General features: G+C 45.9%; 1 protein-coding gene and 1 non-coding gene across 4 annotated transcripts in view; one reads left to right on the forward strand and one right to left on the reverse strand.

Annotated features, from left to right (window-relative positions):
• Pcgf5 (polycomb group ring finger 5) overlaps positions 1 to 25,685 on the forward strand; it is a 117,325-nt gene that overhangs the window by 14,003 nt on the left and 77,637 nt on the right.
• LOC147997104 (U6 spliceosomal RNA) lies at positions 22,086 to 22,195 on the reverse strand. Its single transcript, XR_015656107.1, has one exon. It is a non-coding gene; the product is annotated as a U6 spliceosomal RNA (small nuclear RNA).

Raw genomic sequence — 25,685 nt, forward strand, 5'->3', positions numbered from 1 at the left:
TGCAGGGCAAGCCTGCTCCACATAGGGAGTTCCAGGACAGCCGAGACTCCATAGTAAGACCTTGTGTTACTAAAAGGAAAAAAAGCATAAAGTCTATACAGCCATAATATAATAGAAACTTTCCAATTGTAATTTAAAGGAGAACTTAGCCACCTTTTATTCCACGATCCAGTTCAGGGTGAGCGTTTGAAGGGAATGATGTCACCCAACCCCTTTCCCCACTCTCTGAAAAGACTTGCCCCATCTCTAGAGTTAGAACCTGGTCAGTCTGTGTTAGCCTCTGGATTGCAAGAACAAGGACATGTTTGGAAGTGCATCGCCTGCCCTTACATTCAGATAGCAAATAATGGATCACGTGCTCATACCTACGGGCGATATTCAGAATATTTAACAACTAACTGGTAGCCAGGCCACTGACAAGTCAGAACAGGGACCTTCAGTGGAGTAAAGGCAAGTTTTGAATAATCTGTCGCTGCTGGAGCAGATGTTAACTCTTTATTTGCTGAATCTTGGTGGGGAATACTGGATTGGAGGTCAAAACACCAGCTACCATCAGCTGTTATGGTAGTATGGTTAATAACATGGGTGCAGCTATGTTAAGATACACAGACCAAATACTGTCCCTGGTCATACTTGACTGAGGAAAAGATTGCATGTTATAGATGATCAGGAGGGCACAAGCTAGTTTAAAATGGGGCACTGGGAAGCGTATTAATAAAGGTCTAGAATTAATATATCAATAAATGTTAGACTAACACATTGTTTTGGAATATAAAATGAAATATTAGAAGAAGCAGGTAAAATGTTTATGTCTGACTTTGGGAGCAAGTGGGAAGTGAGGAAATACTGCAGTTTTTCATTTTAAACTTGGCTGCACACTTTGAACTTCTAAATAAGTTCCGCGGGCTACTGTAGTAAAAGCTAAAATCAGTAAGAAAAAGGTAATGCAGTAGAGAAGGGGAGTGGAGATTTACCTGGGTCCAAAGCTCTAGAAATGTGTATATTAAAAGATAAGACACACATTTGCTTTGAAGTTAGAATTCCCGGCCACAGCTCTGATTCCAACATGGCGGTTTATTTGGGTGAGCTTTTCAAATCTCAAATGACGTCCCCAACCCCCAAACTCTGATGTGTTTGGTTTTGGGGCTGATCCCAAGAAACCAGTTATTTTACAAAGCTTTCCATTCCTCATTAGCAGGAAGGGCTAACTCCTCTACCCAAGCAGATTTAAATATCTTTGCTTTCCAGAAAGTCTGTACTGGTCTTGGCCTCTTCCCACTTTAATTATGAAATCAGAGATCGGATGGACATTTGTGCAAAAGCTTCTCTCTTTTTTTTTTTTCTTCTTTTCGGAGCTGGGGACCGAACCCAGGGCCTTGCGCTTCCTAGGCAAGCGCTCTACCACTGAGCTAAATCCCCAACCCCCAAAAAGCTTCTCTTTTAAAAAACATTTATTATATATAAGTACACTGTAGCTGTCTTCAGACACCAGAAGAGGGCATCAGATCCCATTACAGATGGTTGTGAGCCACCATGTGATTGCTGGGATTTGAACTCAGGACCTCTGGAAGAGCAGTCAGTGCTCTTAACCTCTGAGCCATCTCTCCAGCCCCAATGTAAAAAGCTTCTTAACCTGACAACTGCATCTCAGATTTTCTGTGGAGAGATTTTAGGACTCAAATTCCAGTAAATCTGACTTTACTGTAACTTCCTCATGTCTTAACCTCTGTCTGGTGCGGCCTCTTGGGGGTTCCTTGGCTGCACCCTCAGGTTACCTCTAGCTTTGTCTCCTGAACGTGTCTGAGTCTCTCAGGTGAGGTCTACCAGGAATTCACCAAGAACAGCAATTCTGACTTGAGCTGGTGTCACCAGAATCTGCCAAAGGAACTCTTACGAAAAAATGATAAATATTCAAGAAAAGGTCATAATAACTGCTTTTCTAAGCTCAAAGGCCTTGGCACGTTCGATTCTTGGCTAAAGAAATTTTGGGAAAGAAGAAAGTTTTGTAGTATAGATAAGTATTCCGAACACCAGAGAAAACCTTAGTGGCAAGCTACATACAAACGTTTTCTCCATGACTCCATTCAGTAAGTCAAAGAATCCCTTCCTGTGCCAGGCCTGTAAGGGATCTACTAGGACCAGGTAGGCCTTGCTTCTCATACTCTGTCCGTGGTCATGGCAAGTCCCGGCTGCTTGCTGGGATATTATTTTATGTTTATACATATTTAATATGAGTAGGCTAGTGCCATCTTTAAGGCGATGGTTCTTAACCTCCCTCACGCTGAGACTGTTTAATACATATTGTGGTGAACCCCAACCGTAAAAGTATTTCGTTGCTACTTCAGAACTAATGTTGCTACTGTTATGAATCCTAATGTAAATATCCGTGTTTTCTGATGGCCTTAAGTGGCCCAGTGAAAGGTTCTTTGGATGCCCCCAAGGGGTTGTGACCCACTGGTTGAGAAACACTGCTTCAATGGGAGAGCCTGACTCTGTCCTACACTGTTCAGTTTGCCCACATTTCACAGTTGATTGTGCCCCACAGTCATTGGAACAGCAGAACATCCTTGGGGAGGGGATTGAGAGTCTGCCCCAAAGGCTGACTTTGGGGTTGAGGGGGAGTCAGACTACAGGATAGTAGGAAGGTCTGGTTAGAGTCTGATTCTCAGCCTCGCTTTCACTTCAGAATCATCCTGAGGGCTTTTGAAAATACCAGGGCCTGGATCTATCTGTAGTGACTGTGATTGAATTGGGAGGGCCTGAGGCCTCAAGTGCGTACGGATAGATATGAATCAGCTATAGGTGCCTCTCATTTGTGCAAGGAGGGTTAAGCGTTAACCACTGCCACGAGATGGGCACGCTTCCGCTCTGAGTCATGGCGAAACATCTTCTTGTGTGGACTCTGTAGCAATCCAGGGAATATCTTAGATAACGTCTAAGATGTGAGATGTTGTCCGTGAAGAAGTCTTCCTAGAATGACACGGGAGATGACTAGCTACACCACTGAGTGTGGCTATCACAACCCTAAGAAGAAAAATGGTCCCTTTTCTTTAAGTAACCAGAGAGTGCCCGTGATCTAGGAAGGAGATCTGAAGTAAGAGTCACTATTAATCAGGCTCAGCTCAGGGGAGTCAGTCTGTGTCCTTGCGTGAGGAGATCGGGCAGACTGTGCATTGTGAACACAATTTGCTTGCTTTGGGGTTTCTTTAGAAACGTCTGTGTTTACGTCTTACTGTCTCTGTATGCTCATGTGTAAGTGTATGCACTGCTGACGTTTGTGCAGTGCTACAGTTCCAGCTCCTACATGTTTCAATTACTTACAAAGTTTTAGAATATTTTCTGTACATTTACTTGCCCCTCTCCCCAAATCGAGTGACGTAACACCCCGACTGATATAGAAGGACTGCTGTCAATCTCAGGGACTTCCAGTGCTCCCACAGAGGGATGATTCAGCTCGCTCAAAAGCCACAGGCCTGGGTTCAGAAGTTAGCTGTTCTAGTATTGTTGCAAGAACAGACTTAGGAAAAGAGGGAATAATTAACATTATATTAACGACAACTTCTTGGGTCTTTCAACACCTCAAAGTTCATGACTTAAAATTGAGTATGGTTGTGCTGTTAATAAATTGTGATTCTTGAGGTCAACAGTATAGCTTGCCTCAGAACTCACATGATGGAAGGATAGAACCAACTTCCTTATGCTGTCTTCTGACCAGAGCACGAGTACCACGGCACATGCACAAGCTTACATGTGCATGCACATGCATTTTCATCACTGTCTGTCTGTCTCCCTCTAGAAGTTGGAATTCTCCACCCTTCACTGTCAGTCATAAAGTGTACCTTTATCTTCTTCTCAGCCACTTCCTTTGGTCATTCACTCATCATTTGAAATCCAAATTTGGGCTGGAGAGATGGCTCAGAGGTTAAGAGCACTGACTGCTCTTCCCGAGGTCCTGAGTTCAAATCCCAGCAACCACATGGTGGCTCACAACCATCTGTAATGAGTTCTGATGCCCTCTTCTGGTGTGTCTGAAGACAGCTACAGTGTACTTACATATAAACAAATAAATAAATATAAAAAAAATCCAAATTCAATTCCTTGCCCCCTCCAATTTTTATCTTTTATCTTAGAAAAAAAACTTTGTCTATGTGCCCACCTTTTATCAGAGAATAAAACCCAAATCACAGAATACCATTTAGGACCTTCTGATCTTGGTCTACCTTTCCCACCCTCATGACCTGTTGCTTGCAAAAGCAATCAGGAGAGAAGGAGGGTAGCTGGCACAAGGGAGGTAAGACCTTACCTGACAGCATTAAAGGCCTGATGACCTGGGGACTGCGGACTTAAAGTGAGACCTTTGAGCACATGGCCTCTGGGGTGTGAGTGCAGGGCGAGGGAACAGCACATTCCTTGCATTCTGTAGCACCTGACTAAGCCATTCCATTTCTGGTCACTGCTTTTGTGCATATAGGAACCTCCCTGTGAAACCCATTATCTCTGCTTGCCAAAATTAGTCTTTTTTTTTAAGACGGCTACTGACATTTCCCCTCATTCACCCAATACTTGGCCACCTCCCTTCATTCTTTTCTTACTATCTTGCTTTTTCTGTGCCACAACCATGACCTGTCACACCTGTCTCCATTGTACAGTGCGTTCCGCGATGGTTGACCCGTAGCCCAACACACAGTTATTTAGCATACGCAGTAAATGTCAGGCAAATGAATAGGATTTCTCAATAAAACCTTGAGAATCTGCACCTGTCTGACTGGGGTTTAAGATCAATTCCACTTAGAAATATATAGCTAAAGTTACATTGATTTAATTTTCATCCTGTCTTACCAAGTGTAAGTCAATAAAAATTTCTTCCCAAATATTTACAGATACGTGTGTGTGTGTGTGTGTGTGTGTGTGTATACCTATCTGCACAAAAATAGGGAAAGTAAAAACCATCAAAAATTATTCATAAATATTAAACATCTGAGATTTAAAAAAAAATCTTAAAAAAAAACAACCCTAGAAAAAGTGCTAGGTGGTTATGGCTTACACCTTTAATCCAAGCACTGAGTTCGAGACCACCCAATTCTACAAAGTGAGTTCTAGGACAGCCAGGGCTACACAGAGAAACCCTGACTTGGTGGAGGGGGTGGGGAAGAAATTAAAAAAATCTTCACAGAGGTCTGCTTCTTTCACATAACGCCTCTTTGGTTAAAAACAAGTAGTCTGGAGCCCTGGTGTTGCATGAGGCAGTACAGAACCCACCTATATTCAAGTAACGCCAAAATTTTAACTACAAAAATTAGTTTGAGAGGTTTTTTTTTCAATCATGTGGAAACGCATGAACAGTGTAACCACCTAAAACAGGTTTTTTTATAGTTTACAAATGAAATTGTAGTGTTGACCTGCCGCTTTGCTCTGCAGTGGTCTCTTAGCTCAGTCGGCTTCTGTAACCAAGATGCCATAGAGCAGGTTAACAAACAACAGATGTGTTAGTGGTGGGGAAGCCCAAATCAAGGCCTGAGCACGGTCCGTGCCGAGGGTGGGGTTCCTGGTTTCTCTGCTGTGTGTGGAGGATGGACTAGTCTCTGGGCTATCCTTGGTGAAGATGTGAATCTCAGCCGTAAGCAGTCTCATGGTCGTGATCTCAGGGTGTAACCGCCTTCAGAAGGCGTAATCTGCGGGGGTCACCTTGGAGGTTACGTTTTCCACTGTATGGATTTTGGGAGTGTAGACACTGACGTCATCAAGTGTCATGATTCCCCGTTGGTCCTTGGAAGTGAGGAGACCCAATGTGCCCTTCCTCTTCAAGCTGTAGATTCTCTGAATGTAAAATGAGGGATTTAGTTCAAATTACTACCAAGGTCGTTTTGACTCAAGTGCGATTCTGGACACTTAGGAAACACAGCCTGTAACCATGGTGAAGCTAGATGATTGGTGGATCCAAAAAAATACATATTTTTCCCTTCTAACAGCGATGCTTTCCCATTGAATAAGTTGCTCTGTGTATATTCCCTTATTAAACCAATTTCTTGATTTTTTTTTTAAACACCAGCAGCTCAAGAGTGAATGGAAGACTGTTGAAAATTACCAAACCAATAGTCTCTGGCCTCTTGTATTGAATAGAGATCTGCATTAGTGTGCCGTTTCTCTTTCCTCAGTAGAGAGCAGTGGATGGTGGCTTGATAAATTTAGAAATTATTTCACATCAATTCCCGCTGCCTTCTGTGTTTGTGTGAGAATCTCATTGAAGGTATATATGGTTTATTCCTTTATTTTTGTCTTTCTATGGGCAGCAGGCTTGTGTCTATAAATACAAGTCCTGTCACGATCCTTGCCTTGATGGTCATCTAATCTACGTAGACCGTACCGCATTTGGCTTCCTGATGGGTGGTCTCCTCAGTTTACCTCTTGTGCCCTTGGGTCCTAAGCAGCCCTCCAAGAGCCAATGTGATGTTGCAAGACTTAGGTCATGCTCCTGCCAAGAGCACTGCTCCCGAAGCGAGGCATCCTGACCAAGTTGGGACCAGTATAAGACTGTCAGGCAATGCCACGCTCTTTGCTAACGACCACTCCAAATGGATTTAGCTCTCTACAGTAGAGAACCAGAGCATCAAATGAACATTGCCTAAGGAGAGATGGCAGGAAGCCAGGGGTGGCGGTGTCTGCCTATACTCCCATCACTTGGGAGGTAGAGACAGAAGGGTCAAGAATCCCAGACCAACTGCATAAGACCCTGTGCCAAAACCAACCAACCAAACTATCAGCAACAACAAAACAACAAAGGGGTAGAGATTTGCTTTTTCTCACTATTTCATTCAGCAGTAGCACGTATCTGACGGGTCCCCGCCAACCAACTGTGTGAGGTGAGGTGGCTGTTCACCCTCTCTGAGCTTCAGTTCTCTGTTATATGAAGTTTGTGTTTTATTTCCAAAACGCCTTTGGTTCTAAAACCTGCCTGTGCTCATCTCACGCCCTTCTCCTCCCCAATTCTCTCCCCTTTCCCATTCTTTCTAGTCTCATAAGCTCGTTGGGGGTAATCTGTACTTGAAGCTTAAGTTTTCCCTCATTTCTCATGGTCCTTTAGTACATGAGTACGGTTCAGGGATTTTTAGAATGTGTTTATTACTAATTTAGTCTGTTTGTTCTCTAGAGACGTTGAGACAGGATTAACTCAAGAACTCAATGTGTATGACTTTTGTATTTGGATAGCGGTCTAAAAGGAAACCATTCTCTCTCTTTGTGTTAACTTATTCTCTCATACCTTGCATCTGACCACAGTTTCCCCCTCCCTCTACTCCACCTCCTCCATCCCCCAAAAGAAACTATTCTTATTTTCATAGAAATTATAAAATTAGGTGTATTTCCCCCAGCAGGCATTTCTGTACACCTTTCTCCATGAGGAAGGCGCCGTTGCCAACAGTTACGGATATACTTACAGGAAGTGTTGGCTGTTCACTCACCTTCCTTACCACCGGTGCCAAATCTATTCTGCTCAGTGTTTCCAAACTGTTAAAACCAAGAGAAGCGTTGACAACAGTAAAGCCCTGTGGACACGGGTTCAGAAGTGGTCTGGGATAGGGACGCTCCTTGAAGAACTCAGCGTTGAGTCGTGTGAAGGGTTGTCCTTGGCACACTGCCGTGTTCAGCAGACACTCTTAGCCGTGTGGAACTTCCTCTGCCGGCGGGAAACAAGTCTCAGAAAGCATAGTGTTACTGTGTTTTTCACAAGGCGATAAAAGCTATGGACATAGGAAAACTGGAAAAGGAGGGAGCCAAGATAAATGGGGAGCAGAGAGCTTGGCTGGAGTCGACTTTCTAGATGCGATCAAAGTTAACTATCTTACAATAGGAGGTTCGCTTCAAGTAGGGAAAATCACACTGGGTAGTGCATGAAAGTGTCTAGAGGTCAGAGTGGTTTGATTCCAAATCAGCATGAAGGGGGCCATGGGGGAAGCATAAGAGGGACAGGAAATAACCTTTGAGGAAATAGATCAGCTTCCCATTCGCTGCCACCAGGGACCCAGCCAAAACCCAGAGCAGCTGAAGGAAGATTCATCCACCAGACTTAAAAACGGTCCCACCTGAGAATGTAAGGAAAAGACCCAAGTGTACAGCGACCTACAGAACTGAGATAGTAATGGGTACCTTAGGAGATTTCCTATGTCTGTGATTGAAAACCCGGGATAAGGGATCTGGGAGGGAGGGAGGGAAGGAGGGAGAGAGACAGAGACAGAGACCCAGACAAAGAGAAAACAGGAGACAAGTACCGAAGTAGTGCAACCCAGAGGTTAGAGGGGTTGCAAGGTAGCCACTGAGACTGGAGTGAGGAAGACAAGAGGTTGAATGGTAGCCCACTCCAGAAAAGGAATAACATGGAGGACAGAGACCATAAAGGACTCCGGCGGGGCTGGGGATTTAGCTCAGTGGTTAGAGCGCTTACCTAGGAAGCGCAAGGCCCTGGGTTCGGTCCCCAACTCCGAAAAAAAAAAAAAAAAAAAAAAAAAGGACTCCGGCTTTTATTCTAGTGAGCTACAGGGACTCTGCACATTTTGATCACAGAAGCAATCGACTTATTTAGTTTTTAAAAACCAATCTCACCGGTTGCTCTGAAAATAGACTCCAGGGGAGAAGCAGGAAGAGTGATTAGAAATGACTGCAGGATTCCCCTCATGAGGTGCCGGCGGCTCAAACCAGTAGTAATGGAGACACTAAGTGTCCAGAGTAAGATGTTTTAAAGATGGTCTATTCTTTGCGACTTGGATGTGTAATGTATGCATGTGGGAGAGAAGCCAAAGACGCACATACAGATTCAGGCCTGAACACCCAGGGGGTGGAGCTGCTATCAGCTAGCATGAAGGAAACGGGCGGTGCATACCTTTAATCACAGTGGATCTCTGAGTTCGAGGCCAGCCTGGTCTACAAAGCAAGTTCCAGGACAGCCAGGGCTACACAGCAAAACTTCTGGGGGGTGGGGGTGAGAAGAGGAAGAAGAGAGGAGGAGGAGGAGGAGGAGGAGGAGGAGGAGGAGGAAGAGGAGGAGGAGGAGGAGGAGGAAAAGAAGATACCAGGTGTCGTGTTCAGCAGAGGAGTGGAGATCAGTTTGGGCATACCGAGAGTAAGAGATGTCTGTCAACCATCCAGCAAGGGGCACAGTGTGCTTCTCAAGGCAGAACAGTGTGTCTTGAGTGTTTCGAATTCTAGTCTCCATAACACGTGGCTGTGCCATTGTAGGTGGCGAGAGGGCCTTTGCAAATGTCAGTGAAGTAGCCTTGAGAGGGCAGACTATCTGGGCGGCTTCTCCTATTTCCACCCGTTCCATAAGCCGAGAGCTTCCTGCAGTGGTCAGACGCTGAGGCGGCTATGGAAGAATGACCGTTGCTGACTGAAGGTGAGGAAGGAAGGCCTGGGCCGGAAGATGTGAGTGTCCCCTAACAAATAAACAAGACAGGGGCCGCCAACACCTGACCATAAAGCTATAAAATCATAAAAATTAACCTGGGTAATTCATTACGGTAGCTGAAGAAAATCAGTAGAGTAAACAGTTGGATGCAAGAGTCTAAGAGAGAAAAAAGTGAGTAAGGGTTTGAAAGCACAGAGGTCGAGTTGGAGGCCCTGACTGAAGGAGGCCTCCACAACCCTGGAGATAAGATGGAGAGGTATTCCTTATCTCTATACCTCTGCTCCCATTCCCTGCTGGCCAGGCGCTCCATGCGAGGTCTTAAGTCTGTTGCAAGACCGAGCATGTGACCGAATGGCGCAGTGGGCGTCTCCAGGTAATCCACGTGATGGTGGCTGAGGCAGCTATGGAAGAATGACTGTTGCTGACTGAAGATGAGGAAGGGAGGCCTGGGTGGACACTGAGGAGACAGGAGAGCTGAAGTGAGATACTGATAAAGGCTGGAATGAAAACCCGCCAAGGGTGTCGGGAGTAAACAGTGTCCAGTGCAGAGATGCGCTAACTGTAAAAACCTCTGCTAAAACAAAACATAGTCCCGCATTCAGTCTTTAAAGATGTTTGTGTTTTTGTGTGTACTGAGTGTTCTGCTTGCACGTTTGTTCACCACATGCATGCCTGCAGCCCCTGAGGGGAGAAGAGGGTATCAGAGTTTCAGGAACTGGAGTCAAAGGTTGTTGTGAGCCACTACGTGGTTGCTGGGAACCAAGCCTAGTTCTCTAGTTCTTTGGCGAGAGCAAAAAGTGCTCTTAACCATTGAGCCATTGCCCCAGCCCCGCGTCTGGCATTCTGCACTATAAAGTTCAAGTTTTGATATGGTCAGGTTTTTTGTTGGTTTTGATTTGTGTGTGTGTGTGTGTGTGTGTGTGTGTGTGTGTGTGTGTGTGTGTGTGTGTGTGTGTGTTGAGGATAAAACCTGGGGCCTTGCACTTGTTAGGCAAATTCTCTACCACTGACCTGCACCCAGTCCTTGCTTGCTTTGACTTTCTAAGCAACGTCCATGTGCATCCAAAGGGCTGAACACCCCTGGCATTGCAGAAACTCAGAGTCCCAGGCCTCCTCCCACCCAGGACCTCGTGTTTACTTGATGCCTTATGTCTTGTTATCTGAATCTTTCCACGACTTCTGTCATGCAAGTTTTAATAGAGGCGTTACATCCTCAGAGGGACTTTCTATACTGCCCTAACAGAGTAGCACACAGTACTGTTGGCACGTACATTCACCCAGTTTCTGCTCGATGAAAACTGATTTATTGGTATTCCCATGAATCCCTTCCCCAACCACATCACACACACATTCAGACTAATACTCATTCTTCTCTCTCTCTCTCTCTCTCTCTCTCTCTCTCTCTCTCTCTCTCTCTCTCTCTGTGTGTGTGTGTCTCTCTGTCTCTCTCTGTGTGCGTGTGTGCATGTGTTTGTTCATGTGTGCATGTGTGTGTGTGTTTGTGTCTTCAAGCTCCTCCCATATGGAAGGGATCAACTCTACAGTTGTTGACGACATAGTTTTCATGTTTATTACTCTTGGTTCATCCTACCACCCCAGTGTCCCCACCACCCCGTGGTCCAGTTTTGTCCTAGCTCATGAAGTCACTTACAGGCTAAGGAACCACTGGGACTCACTGGAGGACAAGCTATGGTCTGTCTCCCCCCCACCCTCACCCCCGGAGCTCCCAGGCTCTCGCCTCCTTGTGCAGACAGGCTAAAAGCAGGATGTGGTTTCTAGATTAAGAATGGACAGGAGACTGGGCTAACCATGGTGTTCTGGTTATCTGGTGCTGTGTGTCAGACCACCCCGAAGCGTAATGACTTCGAACAACCGTGATCACCTGTCACGGTTTCTTGAGTCTGGAATTTGGCTGTGTGGCCCATCCCTGCTCCACATGGTGTTGGCAGGGCAGAGTCAACAGCTTGCGGCTGGAATTGTCTACAGGGCTGTTGACATGTCTGCTGCCTGGTCTGAGACATCCCGGTTCCTCAGGCATGTTCCTGTCTGTCGGCGTGACTTCTCTATGCCACATTATTTCCCAAGGGTGGCTGCACTGTGTATGGCTGTGGAGCCTAAGATCTCCACAGGCAGTGCTGGCCTCACAGTGAGCACTGACATTTATTGAGGGCTTGCTGCTGTCCAAGCATTGTGCTAAGTGTCACGTCTGTGTTACATTATTTAACCCCTGGCAGCTGTGATTTATAAGACAGCCCACTTTTTACACCGAAGGGATAAGGAGTCAGTGAGGTTAAGTGGCGGTTTTAAGCTCACAATGGACTTGTGAATTTTGTGATGAAAGGCCTGATGGTGAAGAGTCAGTGGGAGCCTTGCTTCCAGACAGAGTACGGACCCTCAGCCTCACTGATGCCTCTGTCGGCTGGTCCTGGGCAACCACCCCACCCCTAATGCAAGCACACACCCCTCCCTTCCCTCCAGGATCAAAAGAATTCATTTTGTTCAATCACATCTCGATAATCCTTTCCTTACTCCTATTTTTCCAGTGAAGACATAAGTCCCTTTTGTTGTCACTTGAGTTAGTGAATTGATTAATTATTACAAAAAGACACCCAAACCGGGAGTCAGCCACAGTAGACCACACCTTTAATCCCAGCATTCAGAAAGCAGAGGCAGGTGGATCCCTCTGTGAGTTTGAGGTCAGCCTGGTCTATTCCAAACAGTTTTGCAAACAGAGACCACACCTGAGACTCACCTGGATCAGTGGAAGCCCTGGTGCTAGTGGCAGAGCAAGTGTACAGTGAACCTTTGGTCCCTCCCCATAGCCACCTTCTTGCCCTAAGCAGGCTCTACCTACCTCTTACCTCCCCAAAGTCTTGCCTTGATCCAGGCATGATTATAATAGCCTGGAACCTTCCCACACAGCTGCTGTGGTTTGTCTGTCCCTTAACTCTTGGCATCAGTCTTTAGAAATGAGAAACATAATTTGGTTTGGGGGACGTCATCCAAGTGTCCCAAAGAGATACAAACATTTGTTATTTTGCCCTTACAGGAGTGAGTTCAACACACCTGTGTGACTTTGGGTTCACACAGTCATTTATGAAGGGAACACAGACTCTTCCCAAGACGGTGTGTTGTTGATTATTTGTGTTAATTATACACCATAAGCGAGACTTGGCGAATTACTCCACCAATGGGTAGGCAGAAAGTGCCTCATCTCATGGTCTACATCCTTAGGGTTGAGGTAGTGGGATCACAGCATATTTGGTTGGTCAGGTTGTGAGGAATATTTTGTAAGAAAGCGAATCCTGTAGAGGGCTTGTTAGTTCTCATTGCTGTGACAGAATGGCTGATAGAATGTAGGGGAACTTACTGTGGCTCAACGTTGAAGAACACGGTCCGTCATGGGGGGCTGGGGGACATGGTGATGGGAGTGACTCCACCATGGCACAAGGACTATACCGTGGCTGGTTATATATACCACGGCAGCAGTCAGGAAGAGGCAGCCCCCAAAGAGGGTGCTGTAACCTCAAGTCCCAAGTGAGCCGTTTCCTCCCGCTAGGCTTCTAAGAGTTCCACGACTTTCCAGTACAACACCACCAGCTGTGGACCTAGTGTACAAATGTGAGCCCAGAGGCCACACTTCACACGGAAAGAGTAACAGAGGAGTGCGGGGATGTCAGATCACGTCATTCTACCCAATCGTGTCCCGTGGGTTTCCATTTTAAATCAGGAGCCAGAGGGCCCTACATGAGCTAGCCCCTCTGTCTGTCCTCAGCTCCACCTAGGGTTGTGTGTTGTCCTTGCATCTGGTACTTTCCTTTCTCTCTGCCAGGCCACCCTCCTTCAGATAAAACCTACCTCTCCGGCTCTTTCTAGACTCTTCCAAGACATATTACCTCAAGTATTAGTCACCTCACTACCTCTAACCTGCAACACCGATAACCTCTTGGTCACAGTGCAAGAGGAGTTGATGCTTGGGCGTGGCCATGAGCAAAGCTGCAGCCATGACCAGTCTTCCCTCCAGAGAGCTAGTGTGACGTCACCATGTGACATCACCGGGAGCCCAGGCCTCTCTCTGCCCTTCAGCTGTCAGGAAGGTTCTCTGTAAAGGTCCTGTCTGGTGGCGGCACCCTGGGGATCCCCCCTGGGCTCTACAGTAGGACCAATTCAACCCTGCACTTAACTGGGAATTTCCACATGACATTTGGCCTCTCATCTTGTGGCCCACACTCTGTGGATCAGACAGAGTTTACCAAAGTCCAGCACCCTGCTTTAGATAGGGGTAGTTCTACTCCGGGAGTCTTGGCTGTGTGTATGTATCTACTCTATGTCTCCTGCCAGGGAGCCCAGTCTAGCTCTCCTCGGATGTTTCTCTTACGTCTAGCTTGTCTTTGGCCTCGCCAGCTGTGTCCCTGCTTTCAGTGTCACTGGCCCTACCGACTTTCATGTATTTCTTGCTTTGTTTGGAAACTGAAACTGCACCCCAAACATAACAGGTTTGTGTCTCCCTCAGTCCAGTCTGTTAACCCACCCCCACCCCCGACGCCTGCCGCCTTTCTCTTTCTCTGCCGCTCATTTCTTGGTACTAGGGCATCAAGAAAGGACAGCTCTGCCTCCAGGAGTGAATTCCACACAGTACAGTTTTGGTGACATTAGTATGTAAGCTTTAAAATTTTCTTGCCACAGGTTTGGTTCTCGCACAGGAAAGGCGGTATTCTTTGTATAAGAGAGGCAGGAAGGAGGGCACTGGGAAAATAACTCGGCGGGTTCTCCTGCTTGCTGTGTAAGTATGAAGAGTTCAGATCTCAGTACTTGGCCTTGTGTGTGTGCATATGTGTGCATGCATGTGTGTGTGCATATGTGTGCATGTGTGTGTGTGTACATGTGTGTGCATGGGCATGTGTGTGCATGCATGCATGTATGTGTGCGTGTGTGTGTGTGTGTGTGTGTGTGTGTCCCCAAATTCAGTGACAGGAACCCTGATCCTAACTGAAAGGAGTAAGGTGGAGACCAATAGGACAGGATAATAATATCTTCCTCTGGCCTCTGCACGTGTATACATACATGTACTTGTGCCACATATATATACCTCTCCTCTCTGTCTTTCTGTCTCTGTCTCTCTCTGTCTTTCTCTTTCAAACACACACACACACACACACACACACACACACACACACACACACACACACACACACAGTTGGGAGTAAGGGGATCAGAGGAGAAATTAAGCAAATTTGGCTGTCCTACCAGCCTCACAGGGAATCTGGAGCTAGATTGGCTCTTTAGACCTTTCTTGACTTGACCATGATCATCAGGCATTTATACCAGCCTCCCCCAGTCACTCACTGCCTGTTGGTCACCTTGAGAAAGTGGCCTGGGCAAAGCCCCTCCCTGCAGAGCCCTAAAGCACTCCATAAAAGCTCCCCTTCTAGGCCTCCACTGTGCCCCTGAGCACCTTTCACATCGCTGTAGGTGAAACGTGGCCTCATCTCTTAGATACAACGCAGGATTTTCATTAAGAACTCGTGACCTCTGGGACTGGTGGGATGGCTCAGTGGTTAAGAGCTCTCATTGCCCTTCCACGGGTTCCAAGCTTGGTTCCCGGGACCCATATGGTAGCTCATAGTGGTCCTTAACTCAGTTCCAGGGGATCATATATTCTAGTATTCCAGGACCCCACAGACATGTGATACATAAAACATACGTGCAGACCGACATACATACAAAGTAAAAGCAAATGAGGGTTTGTTTTTTTTTTTTTAGAAAAAAAAAACTTTATGATAGTCGTAGTTTGCTACTGAAGGCTTATAGATGTCATCGACGAAGCCTTAGAGATATTTATAGAACCCGCCTGTCTGGCAAATGAAGAAGTGGGGTATAAGGTAATTAGTGTCACTTTCCATGCACAGACTCCCTCACCCGCTCCTGTCAAGAAAGCTTGAGAAGCACCCTGCCTTAGTTAGAGTTTCACTGCTGCGAACAGACACTGTGACCAAGGCAACTCTTATAAGGACAGCATTCAGTTGGGGCTGGCTTACAGGTTCAGAGGTTCAGTCCAGTATCATCAAGGCGGGAGCATGACAGTATCCAGGCAGGCCTGGTGCAGGAGGAGCTGAGAGCTCTACAGCTTCATCTGAAGGCTGCTAGCAGAAGACTGGCCCCCAGGCGGCTAGGATGAGGGTCTTAAAGCCCCCACCCACAGTGACACACCTACTCCAACAGGGCCACACCTTCTAATAGTGCCACTCCCTGGGCTGAGCACATACAAACCATCACACACCCCCTCTCCGAAACACTACCAGGCAAGTGTGGGAGTGGGATGAAGAGAGAAAAGTCACTTTAAAAGGGTGAATTCCAGAAAGAATCTCTGCTCTGTGCCCTGGGAACCCAGTCCCTTCAGGCCACTCCAGAGATTCCATTCTCCAAAGTTCCTCCACTCGCCTGGAAAGAAAACCCGGACATTTCAGGTTAGCTGCCCGCCTGTCCCCGCCTGAGACTGTGTCCTGAGGTCCATCAGCATGTCAGTCAGTCTGCAGAGGAGACCTGCCTGACAGTAAGGCTGCATTCACCTGGATCATCTTTGTCCAAGGTTAACTGCTCAGGATAGCCTAGCCTGCTCCCAGAGGCAGAAAACTCCTTCCAGGTGAGCCCTTGAGGGAGCTGGGGAAGGGACAATGACAGTGCCTGTTTCAGGGGTTTGGTCAAAACTAGAATGCAGATGCCCCGACTTCCTACAGTGGCCCTCCACGTTGCTTATTAAACATCTTCCTGCTCTGTGCCCGGAGCGGGGGAATGTGCTCTCTTTCTGGGAAGCGCTCTAAAGGGGGAAGAGCTGGCCAACAGTCTCATCATTGGAGCAGATGCTGCCTCGCTGTGACAGGCACTACAGTCCTCGGTGGTGTCCAGGCAACAAGGGAAGACGTGGCCAACAGTCACAGCACTTGGAGCAGATGCTGCTGCCCTGTGACCAGACAGTGCTCGGTGGTGTCCAAGTCTTGCTCAAAAAGCTGTTGCAGAGAGAAAGGTTCTCCCTGTTGGTCCCCTGTTCCCAACAGACTGAGTCTTGAACAAAGAGTCCCAGTGGGAACTGGAACCCGTATGGAAGTGGCTGAAGGGTGGGGTAGCCTGCTGGTAAGGAGTCGGGGCCTCTGGATCTGGGCTGAGTCGATTTTCATTCTGTCTCCATTACCTGCCTAGTGAGAATTCATTCACTGGGCAGTCGGCAAATTAAGCCTTGGTTTCCTGCCCTGAAAACAGGATCAAGGTAACAGAATAGTTCGCAGGGGTGCTTGCCCCACGATGTAACTGATATGCAGATGTCTGACTAGAGCTTGCCTCACAGTAGGCATTAACCGGGATGCTCGTGATGATTGACAGGAGGGAGTGGAAAGGGAGGGTCAGATGAGAGAATGGTCCTGAGTAAACACTGAGTAAACCGGACAGGCAAGAAGCAAAAGGAGAAATGCTAAAGCCCGTGGGGGAAGTCGTCACAGCTGCGGAGGGCTGCATGCTTAGAGCAGTCTCATCGAAAAACGCAGGGGGAAGCCCAGCATGTAAAAATGTATCAACGCAGTCACTTATTTGAAAGTGGAGTCAGGGACCAAGGACCTCTCTTTTTTCTTCCTTCCTCCTCCAATTACCCACAGCCCCCCAAGGGAATTCTGAGAAACCCCGATGCTGTAAGAACAAAACCAGTTTCTGTAGAGGGATTTGCAAGAAGCCACTGTAATAGCTCCTTGGTTCTGATTTGACTAAGTTTTCCAGAAAAATAAAGATCCTTTCTTCTTTTCTTGGATGAAACTTCTCTCGAGGGTCTTACTCTTTTGCCTTCTTATCAAAGCCGAATGAAAACTTTCCAGCCTCTTATGGTGACTTCGGGTTAGTTCTGCTTCTGCGCTTTGATGTGGCACTCTGCAGCCTCTGAGGTTCTAAAGAATAGACACCCCAGGCTGCCTTGTGCTCTCAGGATTTCCGGGAGCAGCGGCTTGGAGTTGGGGGGACCAGGATGGCCCAGGCTGCGTCCCTTCATGCATCTCATTACTACTGTGACCTTGGACAAGAACTTCACCTCCGTCTCAGTTTCTTCTGCAAACCGTGAAGTAGTCACACTCCCTCAGCGAGGTTGTGGTAAGAAGTAAATTTTAAAATCTTTATGTGATCAGAACAATGATCTTAGGTGAGAACGCTGTCAAGTGTGATTGTGGTGGTGGAGGAGGGGCAGGAGGTGGTAGTGATGATTTTTTTTTTTTTAATATTTTTCACCGTCTCCCTTCACAGAGTTTAGGGCTTAAGCTTGTAAACGCTGTAAAGGCTTTAATAATGTGAATTTGAGCGCCCACCAACATTGCGACCTTAGGAAAGTTAACTTAGTTTTAGAGTTCAGTTTATTCATCCAAAAAAGGAGGGATAAATACAAATTAGTTCATGGGCTTTCTGCGAGGATTAAAAAGGGTAACATTTTGTGAACTCCCTGTTAGCTCCGATTTAGGCAGCAGTGAGTGGTCCTTGTGTGGCATCCATCTTTCTTGTTCATTAAGAGTCTTGATATGATGATACAGAGGCAGGAGTTTATTTTTTTTTACCCCTAAAAGATATTGAGAAGATTTTTTTTTTGCTTTGTTACATAAGTGGCTTCAGCTATATAGGTTGTTAACTCGCTGATCTTTGTGAGGAGAGATTAACCGTGTGCGAGTATGCAGAGCAAACTGCTTCCTGTGGAAGTGACTTGGAATTTGCACGTTTTGTACGGAAGGATCGCACTTTGCCACAAAAGCAATGCACTTCATGTTCATACAGGGGGTTTTGCCAAAGGAAAGAAAGCAGCAAGGAAATGGTAGAAATGACTAGAAGCAATGTGGGGCAAGCAGCAGGCTTACTGATATAGCCATCTAGAAACCAAATATGTGGCAAGAAAAAAAAAACAAGAAAGAAAACAAACAAGCCAAACAAAACAAACAAACAAAAAACAACAAAAAAGGACTTTTACATCCCTTTTGTACGTCAGGGGAGATGTTCACCCCTGTGCGATTTTACTGGTTTAGTTGAGTCTCTGGAGCAGTGGGGTCTCAACCCCTTTAAGACCATTGGCAATATCAGATATTTACATTACAATTGCTAACAGTAACAAAATTACAGTTATAAAGTATCAAGTATCTTATGGCTGGGGGTCAGCACAGCATGGGGTATTACAGGGTCGCAGGTTAGGCAGGTTGGGAACCACCTCTCCAGAGCATTACAGCTATCGAGACTAGCCCTGTATGGGAGAGTCTGGGGCAGCCAGGATTGTGTAGCATATTTAAAATGTTTAGAAAAATGATCTAGCCCTCCAGAGAGAGGTGGGGGTGGGGCGCTGTGGAAGTTGGATTAGGGGTGTGTGGGGGTGGGTGTGTGTCTTCTCTGTGCTATCCTGGGACAGTTACACATGCCTGGGACATATGTAGGAAAATGTACCTTTGTGAAAGTCTCTGTTGACCATTAAGTCGAATCCTGAATCTACAAAGTCAGATGTTAAATGTAGATTGTCGACCTACAAAAGATGTCTGCGTGATTCGGATCTTGCCCTGTTGTGCGAGAGGCTCTCCCTGGGGAGACAGGGTACACAGATGTCTGCCTGCTCCAAAATGGATCCCACCAGAGTCCAGCTTAGTGAAGAGTGAGTTTTATTGGGCTTACGTACAGAAGCAGAGATGACCCAGAACATCCGCCTCATCAAAAAAGTTACACACAGAGAAACCCCGTCAATAATAATAATAATAATAATAATAATAATAATAATAATAAATATTGTTTTGTTTGCAAATATTTCTTGTCAGATTTAAGCACCCCCTTTTTTAAATCAATAGTCTAATCATGTTGTCCAGACAGGCCTTGAACCTAAAGGCCTCACTGCCTTTATCTCTGAGGTGGAGAAAGTATAGGCATGCGGCCACCAAGCTAGCTGCTTGCTCTTTGCTCTGTGTATATTCCAACGAGGCTTGCAGTGGGATAGAGGCTAAGCCGTTAAGGTTACCACGGATCACTTCCGGAACTGGTCGACTGAATACTGAATTGATCCACTTTAACTTAGCTCAGACTGTTCAGACTTCAGGCTTTCATTTTAAAAAGAATTAATAGTCTCATCTTTTGTTAGAAATTTTTACTGCAAGGTTGGGAGGATAGCCCAGCAGGTAAAGACACTTGCTACATGGACCCTACAAACTGAACTTGATCCCAGGAGCCATGATGGAAAGAGAAAACCAACTCTTGAAAGTTTTTCTTTAACTTCCACACATACATAACAGCCAGGACACCATCCATTAATAATAATAATAATGATCTGCATGCATATGTGTAATAACAACAAAACCAAGAACAACACGCTTTTGAAACAAGAAAAATGAAAGTTCATGTTTCCTAATTTAGATTCCTTTACCTACTATTTACTTAGCAGATATTAATTTAATTAATACCTAATTCTTAATTGAGCTCCTTAAGAACATGGGCCTGTTCATATGTTCACCGTGCTCCAGGCCCCTCGCACAGTTCCCGGCAGATGGTAGGCAGTCCTCCAAAGAGTCATGGCATGTCTTGATAACTCTCACCACTTACGGTGCGTCGCAAAACAAGGAACGGCTTTGGAACTTGGTACTAGATGATTTTGAATGCTACAAGTGGATTAGCCCCGTGCTACAGCCGGATTAGCCCAGGGCCTTGTCACGTGCTTTTAGCATCCTCAAAGCACAGTGTAAGTCTCTCACTGGTCATCTGTAGCAGATGCTTTCATTCTTCACGGCACTTTAAAAATTACCCTGCTTGAAAATCACCAAGAAACGAGGAGCAATTGGGTGTGAAATGGGCGGTAGAACCATTTCCCCAGGTGCGGTTTGGTTCTCTGGAGTCTTAGATGACATGCATGGGAACCCAGAAAGTGCTGAGGGGATAGCCCAGAGGATAAAAATCAGAGATACAGAACTGAATCCCCCCCACTACCAGTTCACTGCTGCCATGCTGGCCTTCCCCCTCCCTCCCTCCCTCTACTGCCTTTCTCTTTCACATTCCACACTGCTTTAGCTGCCTCAGTTTCCTCTCTGGAACCAGTGGTGTATAGGCCAGCAAACCCAAGGAATGTCTTGACTATTGCTGTCTAGGTACAGTGTGGCAAGTTCTCCTTGAACTTTTCAGGTTTAAACTTTTCCATAAAATGTTAGAAATGGTGATGTTCCTAAATTCCAGAACGTGGAAACTACATATAAATAGAGAAATCTGTGAACTATCTAGTAAATTCATACCTGTGAATTTTTGCAATTAAACTAGGTTTTGTGCATTCAGGTTATGACCAGACCCCTCACTGTCCAGTGAGACTAGAGATACACAAGCTGTTATTTTTACAGTATCAAAACTACCCTTTCTGCCCTCGCTAAAATCGTTGAGCTGGTCATAATCTTTGCTTCTTTGATCCTCCGCACTCTCTAGTCTTGAGCTCAGATATTATGTACCGGTAACGCTGACGATTTTCTAACTACTGGACATTTTAAATCTGTAATATGTTTAGTCCAACAAATAGAAAACGAATATATGCTACCCTTCCACACATCAGCCATGGCACGCTAGACCTGTCACAAATAACCTATGAGCAAAATATAGCCACAGTCATAGAATGGCAAGGCTCTGCGCTAATGTTTATTGATAAGTTAATTATTTGAGCCAAGCTTAACACTCATTCATCCATTAGAAATAATGTTGTAAGTCACTATCGGTAGTACTTAACTGACAGTCCACATACCTATCTGATGTTTGGCTGCATATCATGACCAAGATCCAAAAGGGTGCCATCCCCTGCACCATGTGCTAGATTGTACCCGAATCTTTAGTGGGGCGTTTATACCTAACAGCAGCTGGAGGACACGCTGTGCTAACACTTTGGCAACTCCTATCAGATAAATAAGAAGTTGCCATTTTAATCCCTGGGGTATAAAACAGCCCCACTGATATCAAAGAATTGCTAGGTGTCTGACTCCGCGTGACCATCACTACAAAGAGCAAACAGGACACCGTCAGGGGCTGCGTAGCTGAATTCAGACCTAGGAGAAATACAAGTTGAATGGACAGAGAATGGAGATGTGGGTGCCCATTAACATCCTGGAAGGAAAGTCGCTTCTGTGAAAAGAAACCCTGGAGGTTGTAAATACACCACAAGCTAACCGGGCTTGACAAGACCCTTCCAGAACAAATGAGAACCTTTGGGGGTGGGGGGGCGGTTTGAAAGTTTAAAAAGTATCAGAGGAAAGGGGAATGAGTGAATGAAGAAGGCATCTCCTGAGGTGACTGGTAGGTGGGGAGGGAAAGCCTTGTAGAGACTCACTCACTGACAGAGGGGAGCAAAGGAGGCTGGGCCCTTTCTTAGGGCTCTACTGTGCCAGCTCTTCAGAACAAGTGGGATGCTGGGTAGATGGGAAGGGTGGGAGGCAACAATATAGGGGTCAGAACAAAGGACAGTGTCACAGCAGGGAGGGAGGACTGGCCCTGTGACCTTTATCCCTCATTGTCTGTTTCAGCCAGAAGACTCCATCTTCAGCCCTTTGCCCAGAGCTTGCTCTGTGTTCTTTTCCTCCCCCCGCCCCACTACCTACCTGCCAGGCTGAGTACCGTAGCCCCTTCATGTCTTGTTCAAGTGTGCTCTGACTAGAGTCCTAACCCCTCCCCTTTAAAAAGAAATGTAGAACACTTTGAAAATTTGTGTGTCGTTCTTAAGCAAGGGCCGTGTCATCTCTGCTCTACTGTTCCGGTTTTAGTGTTTGTGCAGCCAAAGCAAGCAAGCACTAACCTCCCTTTTAAAATGCCACTCCATTCCCCCAAAGACCCCCCTCGTCTCTCCTTTGTCTATAGCGACTATTGCTACCTGACTTATATTCCTTATTTTCTGTCGTCTTCCACCACACTGTAAATCCCACCAACCAGGGGGCCTGGTTCTTAGCTGTGCGTCCCGTGCTGAGGAGAGAACATTTGGCTGGAAAGAGCTTGGCCCCTGACAGAAGTATCTACAGGAGGGATCCTTTCTGTCTGCGTCTTGTATTCAGTCACAAGATCGTGTCAGTGCCAGTGTGGAGGGTGATTCGCTTAGCGCTTAGAGTTCTCTGTTAGCAGCCTGTGGGGCTGGGCACCATTTGTCGCCCTTTTGGTGTTGAATCTTTCGCCTCTCTTCCAAGTTTTATTTTGACATATTCAAAGCCCGTGGAAGAGCCGCAAGAGTGTTGCAAGGGAAGTCCATGTTTCCCGCTATTCGCCATTTGTCCCCACACCACCATACCCACCGTGCCTCTCCGGTCTGTGTAGCTGGGGATAATTCTGACAGCTGTTTACCTTACAGTTCTTCTAAGTCCTTCAATGTTGTCACCCAAGAAGGAGACCCGGTGCCATGTTCAGGGATTGTAACGCGGGCACATCCTTCTAAGGGGTGCCCTCCCTATATAAACACCACAAAAACAGTTAAAATGGTGCCAGTGAGCCCACCTGGAGCTACACACTGCACTTGGTTGTCCCGTTCCTTTAATCTTTATAGTGTGGACTTGGTTTTTGGGTTTTTTTGTTGTTTTTGTTTTGTTTTGTTTTGGTGTGGGGATTTTTGCTGTTTTTTTAAAGCCTCTGTCATTTGTTTCATTAAATGGCCTTTGCAGGGGCTTCTTTTATATTTCCCTATTGTGAGAGTCAAGATAGGCTTCTGGCAGAAGATATCACAGAGACAACATTGTATCCATGTAAATACCTGAGCTTAGGAGATAGGTGAGGTCCAAGAAGAGCACCCTTACTAGTGTTATCAACTTTGAGCCCTTGGCTTTAGGTAATGTTTGTCCTATTCCCTCACTAGCACGTAGTACATAGTGGGTACTTTGTAACCCACAGTTTTGCTACATAAAATTTTGTCACATAAAACTATAGCATTTGACAGGATAAACATTGTAAAACTACTTAAACATCCTGTTTCTCAACATCTTTTACCTGTTTGTTTTATGATCCCTAGAGGTGTTGCCTGAAGCCTAGCATTAGTGCAGAATGACTGTTTTAATGACCTTTTACGCCTTAGAGTAGTTGTCATAGAGAAGAGCCCCTTCTTTCCCATCTTATTTGCTTGATTGCTCTTTATAAATATGAACTCCGGAATTATTTTTAATGTGTTATCATGCATTAATGACATTCGTTTTAATGTTCCGATTATCCTAGCAGTAGCCTAAGTTCTAGCTTCTGGAGAGAGAAGGCACTAATTCAAGAAGTAATGGGTATTTTTAGTCCACTTAGCAAGCTTCCCAAGTTGTGATTGCACAGGAAGCAGCCAGATTGGGCCCGGATTCATCATCTCTATCCCACTGCCTGTAATGATGATGGGCAGTGGACTATCTTAAAGTAGCAACGCCCTATGAATCTGGAAGGAGCTGGCTTTTAAGAGTTTAAATATATTCTGTAAAAAAATGTTACCTTCTAGGGCTGGAGAGATGGCTCAGTGGTAAAGAGGTCTTGCTACTTTTGCAGAAGACCTGGATTTGGTGCCCAGAACCTACACAGCAACTTAGAACCACCTGTAACTCCTGTTCCAGGGGCTCTGGCACCACCTTCTGCCTCTACAGTTCCTGCACATACAGGGTACATCTCAAAACAACACGCGTTTATGTATTTAAGAAATATACAAGAATGTAAAACTTGTCCACTTAGCATAGGAGTTGCTCCTTTAGAGATGTGTGCCCTCCGATAGGCATAGTGGGAGAAGAGACACACTTCAGTGCTGGGACCTGTTGGTGTGGAACGCTGTGTCCTGTGCTCACATTTCCCCTCGCCAGTCCCCTGCTTTCAACCCCTGCGAAATGGCAGCAGTTTTAGCTGTGTATGTTCATCGACTGAGGTTCTCCTTGGTCCAACGAAACTTCATTGATACCCAAACACAAGTTAGATGGGTTGAGCTTTCTGGACCAAAAATGACCTGTCGGAGTGTGTTTTGGTCAAATACCTCCCTCAGTCCCCTTAGAAGTCATTTATAGACAAGCTATTGTTAGCACCGTGGCTATTTGTCGTTTGTGAATTTTACGTTCATAAAAATCCCACACATACATGGCATTTGGGTTGCTTAGTAACCTTACTTCTATACACCCTTACTTCATCCTATTAAGAACGGAGGTGGGGTTTTTTGTTATTGTTGATGATGATGATGATGATGATGATGATGTTTACAAGAGAGCATCACAAGAACACTTGCACTCTCGTGGACATAGAATGAAGTACACATCGCTCACTTCCCTCTGTGGAAGCCACAAAAGATGTACCAGAAATAAAGGGCACCTGCTGATTTAAACGCTGATCCTTTGAACACCACAGCCACAACTGGGCATCAGAGAGTGAGCGGAATGGAGTAGAGTGGACAAGTATGTCAACTCTGTGTCAACAGAGTCAGAAAGATTTCCCAAGAGGGTGCTGGCGTTTTCGAGTGTTTGTTTCTTTTGTTTTGTACTGTCTGGCATTTGGATGGATAATGAATTAGACCTCTCTACTTAAAAGGGCTCAGTCAACTTCTGAAATAAATGACCTTTGACTCCATGTGGCCGCCTGCTCTCAGCTCTCCCTAACGGGTGTCAGGCGACAGTATTCTTGTTGCAGAGAGTCTAGCGATTGCCAGAGTCCTCTTCCATCCCAGAAGGCGATGCTCTGGTGACTTGCCCCCTGGTCTTACCACATATCTACAAAGCCCACTGAACGGTGTCATCAGTGGGGGGCGGTTCTTTTCCTCAGTGATGTTGAACAGTTTCTCTAAAGCTAACCTGGAAATCGCCTGCCACAGTGTTTAAGCCAGTATCTGTTAAGTCTTTTTGGTTGGAGGATGACATCGGAAGGTTTTGAGGATCAAGCTGTGGAAGTAGCCCAGTCCAGTGAGGCACTGAGAAGTACACTATAGAAGTACAGGCCATGGAACCTGTGGCCTGTGCAAGCCGCTATCTAGGTATTTAAAGCTTGCCCGTGGCTGGATGCCAGGCCCTGTGGCGAACAGAAAGGCTACATCAGTGCCTCTAATGTGTGACACCTGTTACCAATTAGTGCACACCTGCCTTGTGCTGTCCTGCCCACCCCCCCCTTCTCTCTCCCATGAGCTGTCCTTTAAAAAACATTGAAAATCAGAAGTGTATCAGATTCTGACCTAGATCTCCATACATCTTTATTATAGCTCTGAAAAAATGTAGATGAATTCTCTGGATAATAAATAAGAGATCAAGTTTTACCTATTTAAAGGGGGATAAATGTCATTTTTTCTGACACTGAAGACTTCTCAGAT

The sequence above is a fragment of the Rattus norvegicus genome, chromosome 1, assembly GCF_021556685.1.
Source record: "Rattus norvegicus strain SHRSP/BbbUtx chromosome 1, alternate assembly SHRSP_T2T, whole genome shotgun sequence".
Taxonomy (NCBI): Eukaryota; Metazoa; Chordata; class Mammalia; order Rodentia; family Muridae; genus Rattus; species Rattus norvegicus.